The sequence below is a fragment of the Rhineura floridana genome, chromosome 5, assembly GCF_030035675.1.
Source record: "Rhineura floridana isolate rRhiFlo1 chromosome 5, rRhiFlo1.hap2, whole genome shotgun sequence".
Classification (NCBI taxonomy): domain Eukaryota; kingdom Metazoa; phylum Chordata; class Lepidosauria; order Squamata; family Rhineuridae; genus Rhineura; species Rhineura floridana.
In genome coordinates, this window is record NC_084484.1 from 81,965,410 (window position 1) to 81,984,460 (window position 19,051).

Consider the following 19,051-nt stretch of genomic DNA (forward strand, 5'->3'; position numbering starts at 1 on the left):
AGCTGCCCAGGTTCTTTGCAAATCTCTTTTTACCATGTTTTTTTTTTTTTCACTTGGCTTGCTCGTTTTACAGAAACTTTATACAGCCACAAGAGTGGCTGTATACTACATCCAACATGGATTTTTTGCATTCTGCAATGTTAAATTAAAAATAACCCCATGCCATTCTGATGCTTCCCATAAGCTCATTTCAAAACAAAACCTTACAAAACTTATAGTCCTGAACTCAAAAATACTTGCTTAACAACCCTCTGGATTTTCATGGCAATACACATAACAGTCAGAGAGAATCAAGAGTTCAAAGTGTAAATAGAGAGAGAAAAAACCCAGGCCTCTGCTGGATTTTTTTCTGTCAGCGTTCTCATCTTTTGTTGAAATTAATTAAACATCAGCCATGTTCACAGAGTACCTGTAATCTTTTTACTGACCTTGTCCCAAATTTTACATCAATGATAATGTTGGGCATGCTCAGTAAGAACCAACTGTCGGTGTTCTCAAAGCCAGACTCACAGCTGCTGGGCTTACCTGATCAGGGGGTCACACCCACACCAGACATTTATTTCACTTTAGACAGATGGCTTTCCCCCAAAGAATCCTGGGAAGTGTAGTTTGCGAAGGGGTCTCAGAGGAGACTCCTATTCCCCTGACAGAGCTCCAGTGGCCAGAGTGGTTCAACAGTCAGCCACTCTGACTGAAGCTGTGTGAGGGGAACAGGGCATCTCCTAGCAACTCTCAGCACCCTTCACTAACTACACTTCCCAGGATTCTTTGGGAGAAGCCATGACTGTCTAAAGTGAAATAAAGGCCTGGTGTGAATGTGGCCAGGGACAGCTTTGGTTCAAATTTGGGTGGGAGGCTACATGTGCCTGCTGTAGAATAAAAAGGTGGGTGGGGGGAACTGAAAAAGAATGATACTGTTCACAATGTTTTCCTTTTGGAAAGGAAAGGGTCTTCTCCTTTGCCTGGTGCACACCCATCCATTCTCCTTCCCTCCCCTTCCTCTTCCCCTCCCTGCCCTCCTCCAGGTCAGTTTCACCTATCCTAAACATGATTGCACAGAAAGAAATCCCATTGAACTCACAAAGTATGCAAATAATCAAACCCACCCTGCCTTTTTCACCCTCCTTCCCTCTCCCCTTTGCCCCTTCCTTCCCTCTCCCCCTCCCCTCCAATCTCCTTCCCCCTTCGCCTCCCCCATGATCAGTTTTACCTATCTTACCCATGATTGCATGGGAGTAAATCCCATTGAACTCAATAAGCATGCAAATGATCAAACCTGCCCTCCCCTCCTCCTTCCTCCCATCACCTTCCTTTTGGCCCTTCCCTCCCCCTTCCTTTGCCCCTCCCCTTCCAATTCCCTCCTTCCCCCTCCCCCTCCTTCCAATCCCCCTCCCCTCCCTTTCTCCCTCCTTCTCTCCCCTCCCTCTTCTCCCCCATGGTCAGTTTTATCTATCCTAGCCATGATTGCATGGGAGTAAATCCCACTGAACTCAATAAGCATGCAAATGATCATATCTGTCTTCCCCCTACTTCCCTTCTGCCCTCTCTTCCTTCTCCTCTCCTCTCCCCTCCCCTCATCCTTCTTCTTCCCTGCCCACTCTCTCCCTCCCCCCTCCCTCCCTCCCCGGTCAGTTTTACCTATCCTAAGCATGATTGCAGGGGAGTAAATCCCACTGAACTCAATAAACATGCGAACAATCAAACCTACCCTTCTTCTCCCCTCCCCCTCCTGTCTGCTCCCCTTCCTCCTCCCCTCCCCATCCCCTGTGGTCAGTTTCACCTATCCTAAATATGATTGCAGAGGATTAAATCCCACTGAATTCAATAAGCATGCAAATGATCAATCCATTCTCAGCAAACTTGCACAGGATCCCATTTCTTATCTCCTATATTAAAAAGCAGAGAAATTCACTAATAGAAAAAATCTTGTGGTTTAAGAATGTACCTATAGCCAACAGATATTGCTATCAAACTTTAAAAAGCAGGGACATTCGGCAGCTGTAGTGAATGCACCAGGGGAGCAGGAGACCAGACCTCCTCTCTGAGATATTGTACTGCCCTACAAATTTGTCAAAATGCAAACACCATTTGGGTAGCTCTTTCACAGTCCAATTCACTTCCTGTGTAACTTGGAAGAATTTGGTAAGATGTGCCTCTGAGGATATGGCGAGTGGTTGATATAGTTCAGATAGCCACTTTAAATACGTTTGATTTACTTTGCAATTTTAGTAAAGTTTCCTATAGGAAACCATTTTCTTTTGCTTCTGTTTCTGTGAATATGTGAAGCACAACAACCCTTTGCAAAATACACACTAAAAAACTCCAGAAACAATTGTGGGATAATAGCACTCACTATTGTGTAGAATAATCTCCAGTGGACATTAGGAGTGTCTCAGTTTTCACAAGATATAGCAGTGGGAGGTGAAATATATTCTAGGAAATTTAATTGACCATGCCCACCTTGCGTTAAATGAAGTGGTTTAAACACAGCAGGCTGAAAACATGCATCTTGGGCATGCCAAGTTTGTTTTTTCCAGCCTGGCTGGGAGTCCAGAGTCTGTGAGTTCAAATCCCCGCTCATGTCTCCTGGGCATCAAAGGGCCAGCTAAAGATCACCCGCACAGTGAGTGGCTCAGGGGTTATGTGCCCTGCCACCTGTGTAGCCGTGGGCAAGCTGCATAGTCCCAAGGAGCCCAGTTGCCCCCCAGCTGGCAGTTGCAGACAAGGAAGGGGCTGGCTTCTGCAGCTGTGGCAAGCTGAGCAGGCCCTAGCCAGTTGGGGAGGACTAGCCTCAGAGGGAGGCAATGGTAAACCCCCTCTGAATACCGCTTATCATGAAGGCCTGTTTTGCCTCCGTTTTCTCCCAAAAAGGGAACAGTGTGCAACCTTGCATCGGTAGCAATCTCAGGAAGGGGTCGGGATTGCAGTTCGAGATTGATAAGGAGATAGTCAGGAAATACCTAGTTAACCTAAATGAGTTCAAATCTCCAGGGCCTGATGAACTGCATCCCAGAGTATTGAAGGAACTTGCAGATGTACTCTCAGAACCTCTTGCCATCATCTTTGAGAAATCCTGGAGAACGGGAGAGGTGCCGGAGGATTGGAGACCGGCAAACGTCGTCCCGCTCTTTAAAAAGGGTAAAAAAGAAGATCCGGGGAATTATAGGTCGGTCAGTCTGACTTCAATACCGGGAAAGATATTAGAACGGATAATAAAGGAGTCCATTGGCAACTATCTAGATGACAATGCTGTGATTAGTAGGAGCCAGCATGGGTTTGTCAAGAAAAAATCCTGTCAAACTAATCTCATCTCTTTTTTTGATCAGGTCACTAGCCTAGTAGATGGTGGAAATGCTGTAGATGTCATCTATCTAGATTTCAGCAAAGCGTTTGAAAAAGTCCCCCACGACCTTTTGATTAGCAAACTCGTCAAATGCGGACTACATGGAAATACTGTCAGGTGGATTCACAACTGGTTGGAAAACCGTACTCAAAGAGTGGTCGTTGGTGGCTCTGCTTCGGACTGGAAGGAGGTTTCGAGTGGAGTGCCACAGGGTTCTGTCCTGGGGCCGATACTCTTCAACATTTTTATTAATGACTTAGATGATGGGGTGGAGGGAAGCCTTATGAAGTTTGCAGATGATACGAAACTGGGAGGGATAGCTAAAACAATGGAAGACAGGACTAAAATCCAAAGGGACCTGGATAGACTAGAAAATTGGGCTGAAATTAATAAAATGACATTCAATAAAGACAAATGCAGGATTCTGCATTTAGGCCACAAAAACAAAATACACGGGTACAGGATGGGAAATACCTGGCTTAGCAGTAGTGCGTGTGAGAAGGACCTTGGAATTGTAGTGGAACGCAAGTTGAACATGACCCAGCAGTGTGATGCTGCAGCAAAAAAGGCAAATGCGGTTTTGGGCTGCATAAACAGAGCTATAGTTTCCAGGTCGAGGGAAGTAATAGTCCCACTATATTCTGCATTGGTCAGGCCTCATCTGGAATACTGCGTTCAGTTCTGGGCACCTCATTTTAAGAAAGATATAGACAAGTTAGAGCAGGTCCAGAAGAGGGCGACAAGGATGATAGCCGTTATGGAGAGCAAGTCTTATGAGGAAAGGTTGAAGGAACTTGGCATGTTCAGTCTGGTGAAGAGAAGGCTGAGGGGCGACATGATTACACTCTTTAAGTACCTGAAGGGCTGTCACATAGAGGAGGGTACAGATTTGTTCACTGCTGCCCCAGAGGGTAGGACTAGGTCTAATGGTTTTAAGTTGCAGGAGTGTAGATTCAGATTGGACATTAGAAGGAACTTCTTGACAGTAAGGGCAGTTCAGCAATGGAACCAACTGCCTAGGGAGGTGGTGGGATCCCCTTCGCTGGATGTCTTCAAGCAGAGGCTAGACAGCTATCTGCGGGAGATGCTCTAGCTGTGGATTTCCTGCTGTGAGCAGGGGGTTGGACTCGATGGCCTACAAGGCCCCTTCCAACTCTATGATTCTATGAAAACCCTATTCATAGGGTCACCATAAGTCGGGATCGACTTGAAGGCAGTCCAATTCATTCAGATTCATTGCTTAAGTAGCAACATTTTGTAATTAGCCTGAGTTTACATCAAACTGCAGTTTCAGATTCAACTGTTAAGGTACCCAGAATAGAAATAGACCTCCATTACATTGGGCATCACCTCCAATTTGAAACACAAAAGGCTGTCTTCACCATCATATGACACTGACCAATAAAAAGGTTTTGACATTAATAAAAATAAATTTGACACGGTTTTCTAGGATGAATAGTGAGGGAAATAAAATTTTCTAGATTAGATTATCTGTAGAAACATTAGTAACAAAGGAAGAAGCAAAGTAAGAAGAACACCAACAAACATACAAAAATGTAATTCTCCATCTTTGGCGATGGCAGGTGTTTCCACCACTCCCCATATGCTCAGAGGCACATGTTACCAAATTCTTCCAAGCTACACAGGAAGTGGATCGGACGAAAGACCAACCCAAATTGTGTTTGCATTTTGACAAATTTGTAAGGCAGTACAATATCTCAGAGAGGAGTTCAGGTTTCATGCTCCCCTGGTGAATTCACTATAGCTGCCCAATGTCACTGCTTTTTAAAGTTTGATAGAAATATCTGTGGGCTATAGGTACATCCTTAAACCGCAAGTTTTTTTTTTTGCCTATTAGTGAATAGGCTCCAGGATAAACAGAGCATGGAAAATATAAAATGGACATACTGAAGGATAAAAATCCTGTTATTTCTCTACATCTTGGGTGATATCCATTGTTTGTTGTTGTTATGTGCCTCCAAGTTGACTACGACTTATGGTGACCCTATGAATCAGCAACCTCCAAGAGCAACTGTCATGAACCACTCTGTTCAGATCTTGTAAGTTCAGGTCTGCGACTTCCTTTATGGAATCAATCCATCTCTTGTTTGGCCTTCCTCTTTTTCTACTCCCCTCTGTTTTTCTCAGCATTATTATTTTTTCTAATGAATTATGTCTTCTCATGATGTGTCCAAAGTATGATAACCACAGTTTCATCATTTTAGCTTCTAGTGATAATTCTGGTTTAATTTGTTCTAACACCCAATTATTTGTCTTTTTCACGGTGCATGATATCCTCAAAGCTCTCCTCCAACACCACATTTCAAATGAGCTGATTTTTCTCTTATCCGCTTCATCCATACATAGAGATCGGGAATTCCATGGTCTGAATGATCCTGACTTTAGTGTTCAATGATACATCTTTGCATTGGAAGACCTTTTGTAGTTCTCTCATAGCTGCCCTCCCCAGTCCTAGCCTTCTTCTGATTTCTTGACTATTGTCTCCATTTTGCTTAATGACTGTGCCAAGGTATTGATAATCCTTGACAAGTTCAATGTCCTCATTGTCAACTGTAAAGTTACATAAATCTTTTGTTGTCATTACTTTAGTCTTTTTGATGTTCAGCTGTTGTCAGTCATGCCTTATTAATTTTTATTATTTATAGTTTATTGAATCTGTATGCCACCCTTCCTCCCAAACGAGCCATTGAAATCAGTGGATGGTGATTTGCTGGGTGTACTCTGAATATGACTTAGTTGGATATCATTTTTGGCCTCTACTGTGATGTATGTATACTTTATATACTACTAGCATAATGTTTTTTCTAACTCATTTGTCTTTTGTTATGTCCGCTAACACTACAACTTGCAGTCTATTGGCATATTTTCCCCCTTTTCTTCTCATATTGCTGTTCTACTTAGAATATTTCTGCTGCTGTATGGGACATTCATCTTTCAGGCTCTTCCAGATCAACTAAGTAGTTTGCACTCGGGGTTGCAGATGTACTACTGATTGGGTGACGCATTGTCATGATGCAATTGTTTCCTGAAAGACAGTGCCCCTTTTTTCTTGCATGTGCGCACTTGTTTGTATAACTGATACTCTACTGATGAGAGAAGATAATTAAGGGTAGCTCTATTCCAGGCCAAAGCATTGTGTTTTGAGGCCCAGTACAAATTTGTAACAACAAACCACAAACCCATCCCCTACATACAATTTCATGAATCAAGAAACGAAATTCTCTTTTAATTCTGAAATTACATTTTCTGCACTTCTGAAATTACACTATGGCTGCTATTGGGACTCTTCTACCATGCCATCTCTACACACAACACAACACTCTTTTGTTATTTTTATTCAGCATAATATCGACCCTGAATGAGAGTGCTATAAAACGTGCCATATCTTTTTGGTTGGCCCTAATAAAAGTATTAACCTGTCATTTAAAAAAAAAATTATAGTAAATTCACTTTAAAGCTTTATTTCAAATGGGCATACAGTGATCAGATGCTGGCTCAGCTGTCTGTTTTGTCCATCCTCTCCTGCTTCAGCTGTCCCTTTTTTGCTTTAAAAGTGCCATATGAAAAAAACATTTGTTTTTCTATTTATTTATATCATCAATATCATCAAAATTATTTAAATATTTTTTTTAAGTTTAAATTTCCTGAGATTGAGGAGAGATTTCTAGTTGAGATTACAGGGGCCAACAAGTCAGTACTATGTACAACCAGGTTCCTTTTTAAACTTTTCTCAGAGCAGGACCATGAGCCTATATGACCATGACCACAGATGCATAATTTTGAACTTAAATGCAGTGAAATCACTTCCTAAGCAGCTCTGTAAATGTTGTTTTTGCCTATACTTGTGCTGAACTTGTACCTGGACACAGTAATGGCCTGGAAGAAGGCTAACAAACTGAAGCTCAATCCCACCAAGATGAAAAGAAGAGAGGGAGAGAAGCAGCATCTTTCTCGCCTTTCAGTTCCTCCTATGCACCCTCCTTATGTCCCTGAGAATCCCCTTCACCCGAATGCAAAAGGAAGGGGGGCTCATCAGATCCTAGAAGGGGCTACAAATGCAGTGCTTGGAAAAGAAAGAACCACTATCCTCATCTGTAGCTGATAGGGTAGCGACTTTCAGGGTAGCTTGCATTTACCCCATTGCCATCTTCTCTAAAAAATCTAGTTCAGTTCAGTTTAACCCTTAGAAGGCCAAGCTCTGTTTTACCTCTCCCTGAATCTGTCAAGGCAGGAGAAGCCAAGGAGGAAAAACAATGCATTGCAGGGGAAACCACGCTCAGAGCTGTGCTGCTGCAATATCGTCCGCTCCTTGGCTCCTGCTTTGAGAGGCGCAGAGAGAAGCACTTCATCCTGTGGCTTGACCTTCTAAGGGTTAAAATGAACTGAACTTGGTTCCTAAAGAGGATGTAAATTTGGGGGTGGGGGGAGTAGGGGACAGTGTCCTCCAAATCAGTTGCAAAGCCTGCAAGCTGCTCTGGCTGCTCCACTTGAGGAAAATGGCTTCTGTCTTGTGGCTGCCTCCCTAGCTCTGCCTGATGGCTAGCTGGCTGGGTTTTCTTGTGGCCACCGAGGCAGACTGTTTTACTATTTCCCCACCCCAGCATTCACTTTAGATTTGATTTTTACTCTCACTCGTCACAATATGTTCTGGATATTGTAGGTATGGTGTAATTTGATATTTGGAGTAGGCTGATTTGTTGAGGATCCCACCACAGTGGAAGGAACTAAGCTTGATGATCTGTAGGTCATTTCAAGACTTATGAATCAATGGAAGGATAAGATCCAATAACATATAATTGCGCACATCAGAATTTTCTACTCAAGTAGATGGCACACTGTGTGTAGCTTTAGTAAAACATCTGATACAGGGTTCTTCAGTCTTTAATATATTGGCATGGTTTTGCATATACTGCCAAGGGCACTTCGACTCATGTGTATGAAGATAAAGTAGGTAGCAAAATCGGTAGCAAATTCTGTGTTCACCAAGCTTCCTTTAATTTGCTGACAAGGATGCAAAGTTTACACATCCCTGTTTAATGACTGGTTGTGCTGGGAAGAATTTGGTTTCCTTGGATAACAATATATTCTCAAGTATATTACAGTCTGCCATGAGACCATTATCTTGGGATGCAAAACAGACAAGTAATTGCTTCAGCACTTGCGGGCGATAGACTGTTACACTGTATGCTATGTTGCTTTCCGATTCAGTTGCACTTGACAGATAGGTGCAGTCAAATGCCTATGCACTTTGATGCCAGTGCCTGAGCTCATAGTTCACTATATATATGTGTGTATATATATAAATATAATCACTCAATTTTTTGATAATTCCTTACCTTACTAACAGTCTGTTTTTAGTTTGAGACATTATTATATTGAGCAAAAATATTGAATTGCTATAAACGTGGCATAGTTTTAAAAAGCGGATTAAGTGAATTTAGCTAGTAAATAAATATTCTAGAAATGACATCTTATTCATTGGTCTACATGTATGGCATTATACCAATATATCACACTGAACAACAACTAAATAAAGAGATAATGCTGTAAAATTCACTGAAAGCATTTTTATCAGCATGTCTAGCTTAAGTGACTGAAGCAAAATAACACTGTATTTAACTAGTGGTGTACAAAAAATTGCATATCAGAATGATATACTGATTTGTACATCAGTGTTGTACAAATTAGAATTGACTGTTGCAGGTTTGCAGTTTTATACACTGATAATGGCAACTCTTGACAGGTACATTACACAGGTATAGATAGCACACAAGGAATACAGGAGCACAGATTCATGCCAGAAGAAATAAGAAAAGAGGATAATAGAATATTGCAAATGTAAGACAAGAGTGTACTCTTACTGTATAACTATTTAGGATCACAGTGACAGGTGTCAGTTACTAATATGTAGTTAAGGCAGCTGTCACATCTGTCGTAGACTATAATCGTCAACTCCCAACAGGGACAAACCCTGATAATATGGATTGATTGCCAGCCCAGTTATGTTTACAATAATAGTCAAAATGTAAATATCTGAAGATGTGTTGTGATTTTTAGTAAATTCTACTGGCAAATTGTGTTAATGCTAGTGTAGTTGAGCAGAGAGAGCTATGAGAGAGCGTCTGGTTTTGCACAGATTATAGAGGGAGCTTCAAATATCGCTATCTTGGACCATGAATTCTTTTCTTACTGAATGGAAAGAATGAGTTTTCATCTGCTCCTTTTATTTCATAAGAAACTATAAATACCATATACTTTAAAACAGGGATGAATGGATCAGTACAATTCCAATCCATGTCAATTTCACATATGAAAATTAAGAAGTCTAACCTGCAGAAACCTGTTTTTGTGCACATTATTTTTCAAAAAACGCACCCAAAATGTTTACTAAAGGATACTTATGTGGATAAAGGATAAAGGATACTTATGTGGTGGTTCAAGAGCTGCTTTTAAAATCATTTTTCTTTTTATTTACAGATAAACATATTATATATTGATTAGCAGATGCAAACCTTCGGCATCAACTTGAAAAAATATACCTGTTATTTCCTTTTAAAATAGTATCCTGGAAAGCTTTTACTTGTGTCTGTTTTGAATGGATAGTATTGTCCCACTATGTTCTTCAATGCCAATTTTATTCTGATGTTAGATAATACTATTCAAAATTCTTTTTAAAGAAAATGAAGTATTGGATAGTGAAAGAAAAAATCAGCTTTCTGTTACAAGGAACTAATTGCTAAAAGACTGGGCTGGTAGTTTCTTTTGCTGTAAAGCGTTCTAGTCTTAGGAAAAGATACTTGAAGTCCATTCAGTTAACTGCTATGGAGAGTCTGAGGGTACAGAGCTTATTCTGATGTATATCTCTCCATTTATTTTTAATTATCTTTTTGTAGAAACAATACAAAGTTGCATCTATTATTATTATATATAATAGATACCAGCCTTTCCAACCTTTGGGTCCCCAGATATTGTTGGACTACAACTTCCATCAGCCCCAGCCAGCATGGCCAATGGTCAGGAATGATGGGAATTGTAGTCCAGCAACATCTGGGGACCCAAAGATTAGAAAAGGCTGATGTATACAATATATGCAGAGTTTTAAATGTATTTAATTTTGTTTGGTTTTGTCTTGATATAGTCTGTAGACTAATTTAATAAATTCTACTCTAATTCTGTATGCAGCACACCATCAGATCCTAATGTTCCCATGTGGCCCCATTTCAAATGTGAACAGTAGCAGTTATACAACAGAGAGATTTTCTAGCCACTTGGAGTGGAGTTTACCTTTATTTTTTTTAAAAAAAGGAAAAATGTTTTTAAAGACAGCCCTTGGACCACCTCAGAGGTATCCTTTAAAGCAGTGGGAAACTTGTGGCCCTCTGGCTTTCCTAGACTACAACTGGGGCTAATGGGAACGGGAGTCTGACAGCATCTGAAGGCCAAAAGGTCACTGTCCCTGCTTTAAAGCAAACATTTTTGATTCCTCCCCACCACTGACAATAGAACTTGAATTCAATGGATTACTCAAACATCCATACTTCAAATTCTCATTTAGAGTTTAGTGCATTCTAGTCTCTCATGTTATTAAGGACTGTGTTGCAGAGAGTTAGGAATATGACTTTTTAAATTATAGGAATTACATGTCGTCATCGGATGGGCTGTATCTGATTGGGCCAACCTGCCTTCATTTCTAAAGGGCACATTTTGTTGACTTTTGTTTCACCTTGGGGCACAATCCTACTCATATTTACACTGGGCTGAGTGGAGTTGGACCCCCAGCTGAGCCAGCAGGGACCTGGCGGAGCCAGGCTCTGCCAGCTGTTCTGACAGAAGCCCCTCACCCTGCCTCAGCCGTGGTGGAGCTGGGACCCTGCTGGCTCAGCTGGGGGTCTGCCAGGGAAGCCCAGCCCAGTGGAAGGAGTGCCAGTGGAAGTTGGCATAAGGCCCCCAAAAGGGGTGTTCTGGGGTCGGAGGAGATGCCGGGAGAAGGGACTTACACAATGTCCAACTCCTGTTCAAAGCACTTCTGCAGGTCCCAATCCGGACCAAAGTTACACCAAGGAAAAGGTCAGTCTAAGAAAACAATTCTAAAGGAAGTCAATGGGGAGTACTTACTTGCTTGTAGGGGTATTCGTGAGAGCCGGCCTTTCCTTTTCTGTTCCTTCACACAGAACCCAACTGAGCTGACTTTCAGCTTGCTTGATGGCTCCCCAACAGCAAATGGATGCTGCGGAGCTTCCTGCCAGCTCCTCCTCCGCCAGCACCCCTTCCTCTGTCTTCCCATGAGTTGGATTGCTCTGCCCGACACTAAACATAAAATGGACTGCACAAACCCACCCTTATGTGCTTTATACCTTAAACTAAGGAACCATTCCTAAATAGTGCTGTGCCAAACGTTGCTCCCACGGTATTACTACTACTACTACTACTACTACTACTACTACTACTACTACTACTAGTGTCATCACTTATTAGTCTTGTTAGTAGCTTGCAACTAAGCAACATACAACACTGTTAAAAACACAAATACATACATTAGAACAAAAAACAAGCACCCGTGGCAGCACTAATAGTAAACTAAATCAGTCAATTAATATGTGGGGGGAAAGATAAATCCTCCCCTGGAGCTGAAAAGATATCAACAAAGGCACCAGGTGAACTTTGCTGGGGTGTAGATTCCACAGGCAGTCAGCCACAATGGAAAAGGCCCTCTCCCTTGTCACCATCCTCTGAGCCTCCCTCAGAGGAGGGACCTGGAGAAAGGTCTCGTATCATTTCCATCATCAAATGAAGAGACAATTTCAGCAAAATTTCAGAGAGGAGGTCAGGTCTCCTGTTCCCCTGGTGCATTCACTATAGCTGCCCAATGTCCCTGCTTTTTAAAGTTTGATAGAAATATCTGTTGGCTATAGGTACATTCTTAAACCGCAAGGTTTGTTGCCTATTAGTTAATTCTTGCTATAGTCATGTGTATTATCTGCAACATGTATGCACATGATAATCTCTCATCAATGTAATTTAATAGAACCTCAGCCTTTGGCCTCCTTTAGGATTGTCAAGGTTCTTTTCTGCCGTGTGTGCGTGCGTGTCTACACATCTGAACAAACTGTATCTACATGTGTATTTTCATGTTGTGTTAAGGGTTTGGGGCGATTTCCCCTGCATTGCCACCCAGCTTTTAGGTATGATATGTTTGTAGAGCAGGGCCAGAAGCACTGTGGTGAAATGTAAATGTTTAAAACATGCTGTTAATTCTCAGGCTCTGATTAGATAGCAGCTGAAAAGCCATGAAGGTAGCAGTTTCTTGACATACATGAGATTGCTGGTAGAATTATGAAGTACAAATAGTGAGTGGAGTAGCAGCAGCTGGAAAACAAATGGTAACAGAAATGAACTGCCTGCTACACTACAATTTTGTACAGTTCTGAACCTCCTGCCTTAACCATAAAATGAAGGTACATAATATAATCTCACATGTTATGCCTGCAGTTTATATTGCTATATTGCTATCTCGAGAACATAGTAATCATGTTGTGGAGCATGACTGACATTTTTGCCATAAATACTATAGTTCATCCCATAATCCACATAAATATTGAACATATAAAGTAGGAAACATTTTTATGTGGCATCAGGCAGAGCTGAAGCATGCTGTTATGAAATATTTGGGTCTTCATTCAGACCTTCCAGGGGGGAGAGGTAAGGTCTGAATCGGGATTCCCAATATCTGAGATATCTCAGCACTCTCTTTCCCTTTAGGTTCAGAACTGATGTTTGAAGCAATCAGAATAGAGCAGGAATATATATTTTAACAATATGAGTTATCTTTTAGAGCATTGGTGGGTCAGGACCCATTACCAGGTTGCAGCATGGTTTAATGTGTGCTGAAACAGCACCATTACTACGATACATACATATATATATGGTAAAAAAAATGAAATGGATCCCCAAATGCATATTTGGGTTAAAGATGGTTCCCTGGTCTGAAAAGGTTGAAGACTACCACATTAGAGAGTCCATGTCCCTTTACTTATCCAGGAACTTACTTGGTAAACTAAATCATATTGGTTAGTTAGTTGCTTCAACTTTGCCACTGGGATTAAATACACAATAAAATACACTAATATCCGTAGCTGCCCTCAAGCCATGGGTTATAAAACACTAGGATTCTTATATTTTCTAAGGAGAGCTCTAATGTGGTTGACAGATTCCAGTTTTATCTGCTGAACAAAGGGCTAGCATCCTTTTAGCCAGCAACATAGCTAAGAGAGAAGACAAAAGAGATGGCATGACATAAGATTGATAAGAATTCATCTAGATCATATATACATTTACTTAACCAAGAAGTTACGAAACATAAGAACATAAGAGTGCAATCAAGAAAATAAAAAGAAAAAAATGGTTCTAGCTCCTGGTCCTGCATGGTATAGTAGGCAGGTAGGGTTATCTATCTCAAATCTCATGATTTGAGAAAATGCATGGCAAAATGACATTTTGAGACATAAATCATAAGTTTCTGTGTGTTCTCTTGGCAGAAGCAGCCATGGAATCTAGGGAACACAGCTTCTGCTAATTCCAGCCCGAAGGTCCTTATCAAAAGACTTGGATATATTATACAGCCACAAGAGTGGCTGTATAATATAACCAGCATAGATTATTTGCATTCCACAATGTTAAAGTGAAAATACCCCCATGCCATTCTGATGCTTCCCATCAGCTCATTTCAAAATGAAATCTTACAAAACTTATAGTCCTGAACTCAGAAACGCTTGCTTAACAACCCTCCAAGTTTTCATGGCGATACATAAAACAGAGAGAATCAAGAGTTCAAAGTGTAAAAAGAGAGAGAAAATTCAAGCCCCTGTTGGACTTTTTTTCTGTTCTCATCATTTGTTGAAATTAATTAAAAATCAGCCATGTTCACAGAGTACCTGTAATCCTATTACTGACCTTGCCCCATCCTCTGACCTTCATATTCTGCAGTTTAAAAGTTAAAAAATGCCTGGCTGATTTTTAATTTAAGGAAATTAGCATTGAACCCAATGATAAGGCCGGGCATGCTCAGTAAGAACCAACTGTCAGTGTTCTAAAAGATAGACTCACAGCTGCTTGGCTTGGCTAATCATGGGGCCACATCCACGCCAGACATTTAGTTCACTTTAGACAGGCATGGCTTCCCACAAAGAATCCTGGGAAGTGTAGTTTGTGAAGGAGTCTCGGAGGAGACCCCTATTCTCCTGACAGTGGCCAGAGGAATTTAATAGTCAGCCACTCTGACTGAAGCTCTGTGAGGGGAACAGAGCATCTCCTAGCAACTCTCAGCACCCTTCACTGACTACATTTCCCAGGATTCTTTGGGAGAAGCCATGACTGTCTAAAGTGGAATAAAGGTCTGGTGTGGGTGTGGCCAGTAAGGGCTTTGGTTTAAATTTGGGTGGGAGGCTACATGTGCCTGCTGTAGAATAAAAAGATGTGAGGAAACCCTGAAAAAGAATTATACTGTTCACACTGTTTTCCTTTTGGAAAGGAAAGGGGCTTCTCCTCTGCCCAGTGCCCATCCACCCAATCTCATCCCTTCCCCTTTCCTCCCTCCCCTTCTCTCCCCCTTCCTGCCCTCCTCCCCTCCCTGCCCCTCCTCCAAGTCAGTTTCACCTATCCTAAGCATCATTGCACGGGAGTAAATACCACTGAACTCAAAAACCATGCAATTGATCAAACCAGCCCTCCCCTCCTCCTCCCTCCTATCTCCTCCCTCTTGCCCCTTCCCTCCTCTTCCTTTGCCATTCCCTCCCCCTTCCCTATCCCCTTACCCTCCCCTCCTTGCCCCTCCTCCTTCCCTTCCTCTCTCCCCTTCCCCTCCTCCTCCCCCATGGTCACTTTTACCTATCTTAAGCATGATTTCACGGGAGTAAATCCCATTGAACTCAATATGCATAGAAATCATCAAACCTGCCCTCCCCTCCTCCTCCCTCCCATCCCCTCCCTTTTGCCCCTTCCCCTCCCCTTCCTTCACCCCCTTCCAATTCCCTCCTTCCCTGTCCTTCTGCTCCCCTCCCTCCTTTCCTCCCTCTCTTTCCCCCTCCCTCTACTCCCCCATGGCCAGTTTACCTATGCTAATCATTATTGCATGGGAGTAAATCCCATTGAACTCAAGAAGCATACAAATGATCAAACTTGCCTTTCCCCTCCTTCTCCTCTCCCTTCTCCCTTCTTCCTCCCCTCCCCTCTTCCTTCTTCCTCCTCCCCTGCCCACTTCAGCTGTTCTCCTCCTCCTTCCTATGGTCACTTTTACCTATCCTAAGCATGATTGCATGGGATTAAATCCCACTGAACTCAATAAACATGCAAATGATCAAACCTGTCCTCCTCCTCCTCTCTCCCTCCTGCCTGTTCCCATCCTGCTCCTCCCCTCTGCCCCTCCCCCTCCCCTGCCCCTCCTCCTCTTCCCCTCTGCCCCTCCCCCTCCCCTGCCCCTCCTCCTCCTCCCCTCCCCATTCCCCTGTGGTCAGTTTAGGGATGGGGGAGAATATTCAAAAAAAATTGAACCTGGTATCGGATCCTAACTGAATTCACTAATTCGCTATTTCTTTGGAGAGGCACCAATCTCTTGTGGTGGGTCGTGGCTGATCTACAAAAATAATTACATAATTCTTGCAATGGATGAAGAAATGATGGACTATCAAACTGCATGTGAATCGGCACCATGCAGCGAACCCATTTCACCTATCCTAAGCATGATTGAAGGGAGTAAATCCCACTGAACTCAATAAGCATGCAAATGATCAATCCATTCTCAGCAAACTTGCACAGGATCCCATTGCTTACCTCCCAGATTAAAAAGCAGAGAAATTCACTAATAGGCAAAAAAAAAAAAACACCTCGTGGTGTAAGAATACAACTATAGCCAACAGATATTTCTATCAAACTTTAAAAAGCAGGGACATTGGACAGCTATAGTGAATGCACCAGGGGAGCAGGAGACCTGGCCTCCTCTTTGAGATATTGTACTGCCCTACAAATTTGTCAAATTGCAAACACCATTTGGGTTGGTCTTTCACAGTCCAATCCACTTCCTGTGTAGCTTGGAAGAATTTGGTAACATGTTCCTCCGAGCATATGGTGAGTGGTGGCAATACCTGCAATCAGCCCAAATAACAGAAACAAGACGTGTGCTGTGCTGATCTTGTTTTAGCAGGGAGGAAGCAACAATATTAAAACAGTTGATATTGTTCAAATAGTCACTTTAAATATGTTTGATTTACTTTGCAATTTTGGTGAAGTTTCCTATAGTAAATCATTTTCTTTTGCGTCTGTTTCTGTGAATATGTGAAGTACAGCAACACTTCGCAACACTGAAGAGAAGCTCCAAAAACAATTGTGGAATAATGACACTAACTGTTCTGCAGAATAATTTCCACTGGACATGAGAAGTGTCTCAGTTTGCACAAAATAAAACAGTGGAAGGTGAAATATATTCTAACAAAATTCTGGGTGTGCTCTATGTTTTTAATTGACCATGTCCACTTTTCCTTAAGTTCAGTAGTTTAAACCTAGCAGGGCTGAAAACATGCATCTTGGACAGGCCAAGCCCCCCCCCCAGCTAGACTCATTGCTTAAGTAGCAACATATTGTAATCAGTCTGATTTTAGATCAAACTGCAGTTTCAGATTCCTGTGTAGCTTGGAAGAATTTGGTAACGTGCCATGGGAAGCATCAAAATGGCATGGGGAGTATTTTTAATTTATCATTGCAGAATGCGAAAAATCCATGCTGACTAAAAGAATGTTAGTAGGGGAATGGCTGGATTTTCTATTGTTATAAGTAATACAATTTCCTATAACACTAATATTTAATATTTATATGTTTCTATTTTTATATTTTGGTTGAATTGGTGCAGAAGAATTATGATGTTTTAGGATGTACTTACTCTGTTGGGATAACTTGCCCATTTTTAAGCATTTATATATTTTTTGTAAGTTCGTAATATCCTTTCTTATAGGGAGACAGTACATTATGAATATATTCAAATAAAAAACTGTTTATTAATTAATCAAATAAACTTTATATTTGAACTCATGATCCCATTTCAGAAAATGTCAAAAATGCTAACCCATAATGAGACTTTATACAGATGAATAAATATGACTTAAGATAGCAAATATGTGAACAATAGGTATCAAGTTACAGTGCCTTGTGATTTTTCCGTTTGTTGAAAACTATGAAGAGCATTGATAGTCCATTTGTAAAATAAAAACAAAGAAGGAAGAGCTCCAGTGGCTGGGATGAAAGGGCAATGGTAAATAAGAAGACAAGAATATAGATAAATGTAGAGAGACAAGAATGCTGAAAGAGTAATGGAAGAAAAAGACAGTCCAGTGCACATAATTGTAAAAGAATGAATAGTCAGCTGAAACTTTATCACACGTCTCAGTGCCTCGTAAAATATGGAGTAGAGGAAAAGACAAAGTCAAAAGGGAGGTCTATTTGGGTGTCATTAATGAATGATGTGAAATAGCACAGAAAAGGCAAACAAATCTTACTGCCTGCATAGAATGGATATTGCTTTGAATCTTTATCACGCAACCCTCCATGCTTCATAAAATACAGTGAACACAAATATAGAAGAGCCATAAGCTGAGCTTGCGTGCGACATAAAAGGAAAGAAACAGCAGCAGCAGCTGCTCTTGCCATAATATATGTGGTGGATCCAATTAAGAATTAAGAATGATGCAAACCTATATAAATTCATCGCAAACCTTTTACAAAAAAATAAAATAAAGCAATCAACATTTAGCCAATCCGTATTTACTTATTCACAGGAAGTCATGGAGAACTTGTAACAATGGCCTGGCTGATCTTAACTCACCGCAACAACAAAAAGTGGCTAGCATCCAAACCAGGAAAAAGAAGGAGGGGCCAAAGCCAAGATGCTGGAAAAATAGAAAATTATTTGTATTTTAAGCCCAGTGCGTTTCAGCCTGTTAATTTTCAGGCCTTCATCAGGGGAATGCAAGCTAACGAGAAGTTTGAATGAGCAGACCGCCTGAGGCATTTATACTGTTGTAAGCAGTCTGCTCATTCAAACTTCTCGTTGAAATAGTTGTTGATCACAAGCTGAATATGAGCCAACAGTGTGATGTGGCTGCAAAAAAGGTAAATGCTATATTAGGCTGCATTAACAGAAGTATAGTTTCAAAATCGTGTGAGGTATTAGTTCCCCTCTATTCAGCACTGGTTAGGCCTCATCTTGAGTACTACATCCAGTTCTGTTCTCTGTACTTCAAGAAGGATGCAGACAAACTGGGACAGGTTCAGAGGAGGGCAACAAGGATGATCAGGGGACTGGAAACAAAGCCCTATGAGGAGAGACTGAAAGAACTGGGCATGTTTAGCCTGGAGAAAAGAAGACTGAGGGGAGATATGATAGTACTCTTCAAGTACATGAAAGGTTGTCACACAGAGGAGGGCTGGGATCTCTTCTCGATCATCCCAGAGTGCAGGACATGGAATAATGGGCTCAAGTTGCAGGAAGCCAGATTTCGACTGGACATCAGGAAAAACTTCCTAACTATTGGAGCCATATGACAATGGAACCAATTACCTAGAGAGGTTGTGGGCTCTTCGACACTGGAGGCATTCAAGAGGCAGCTGGACAGCCATCTGTCGAGAATGCTTTGATTTGGATTC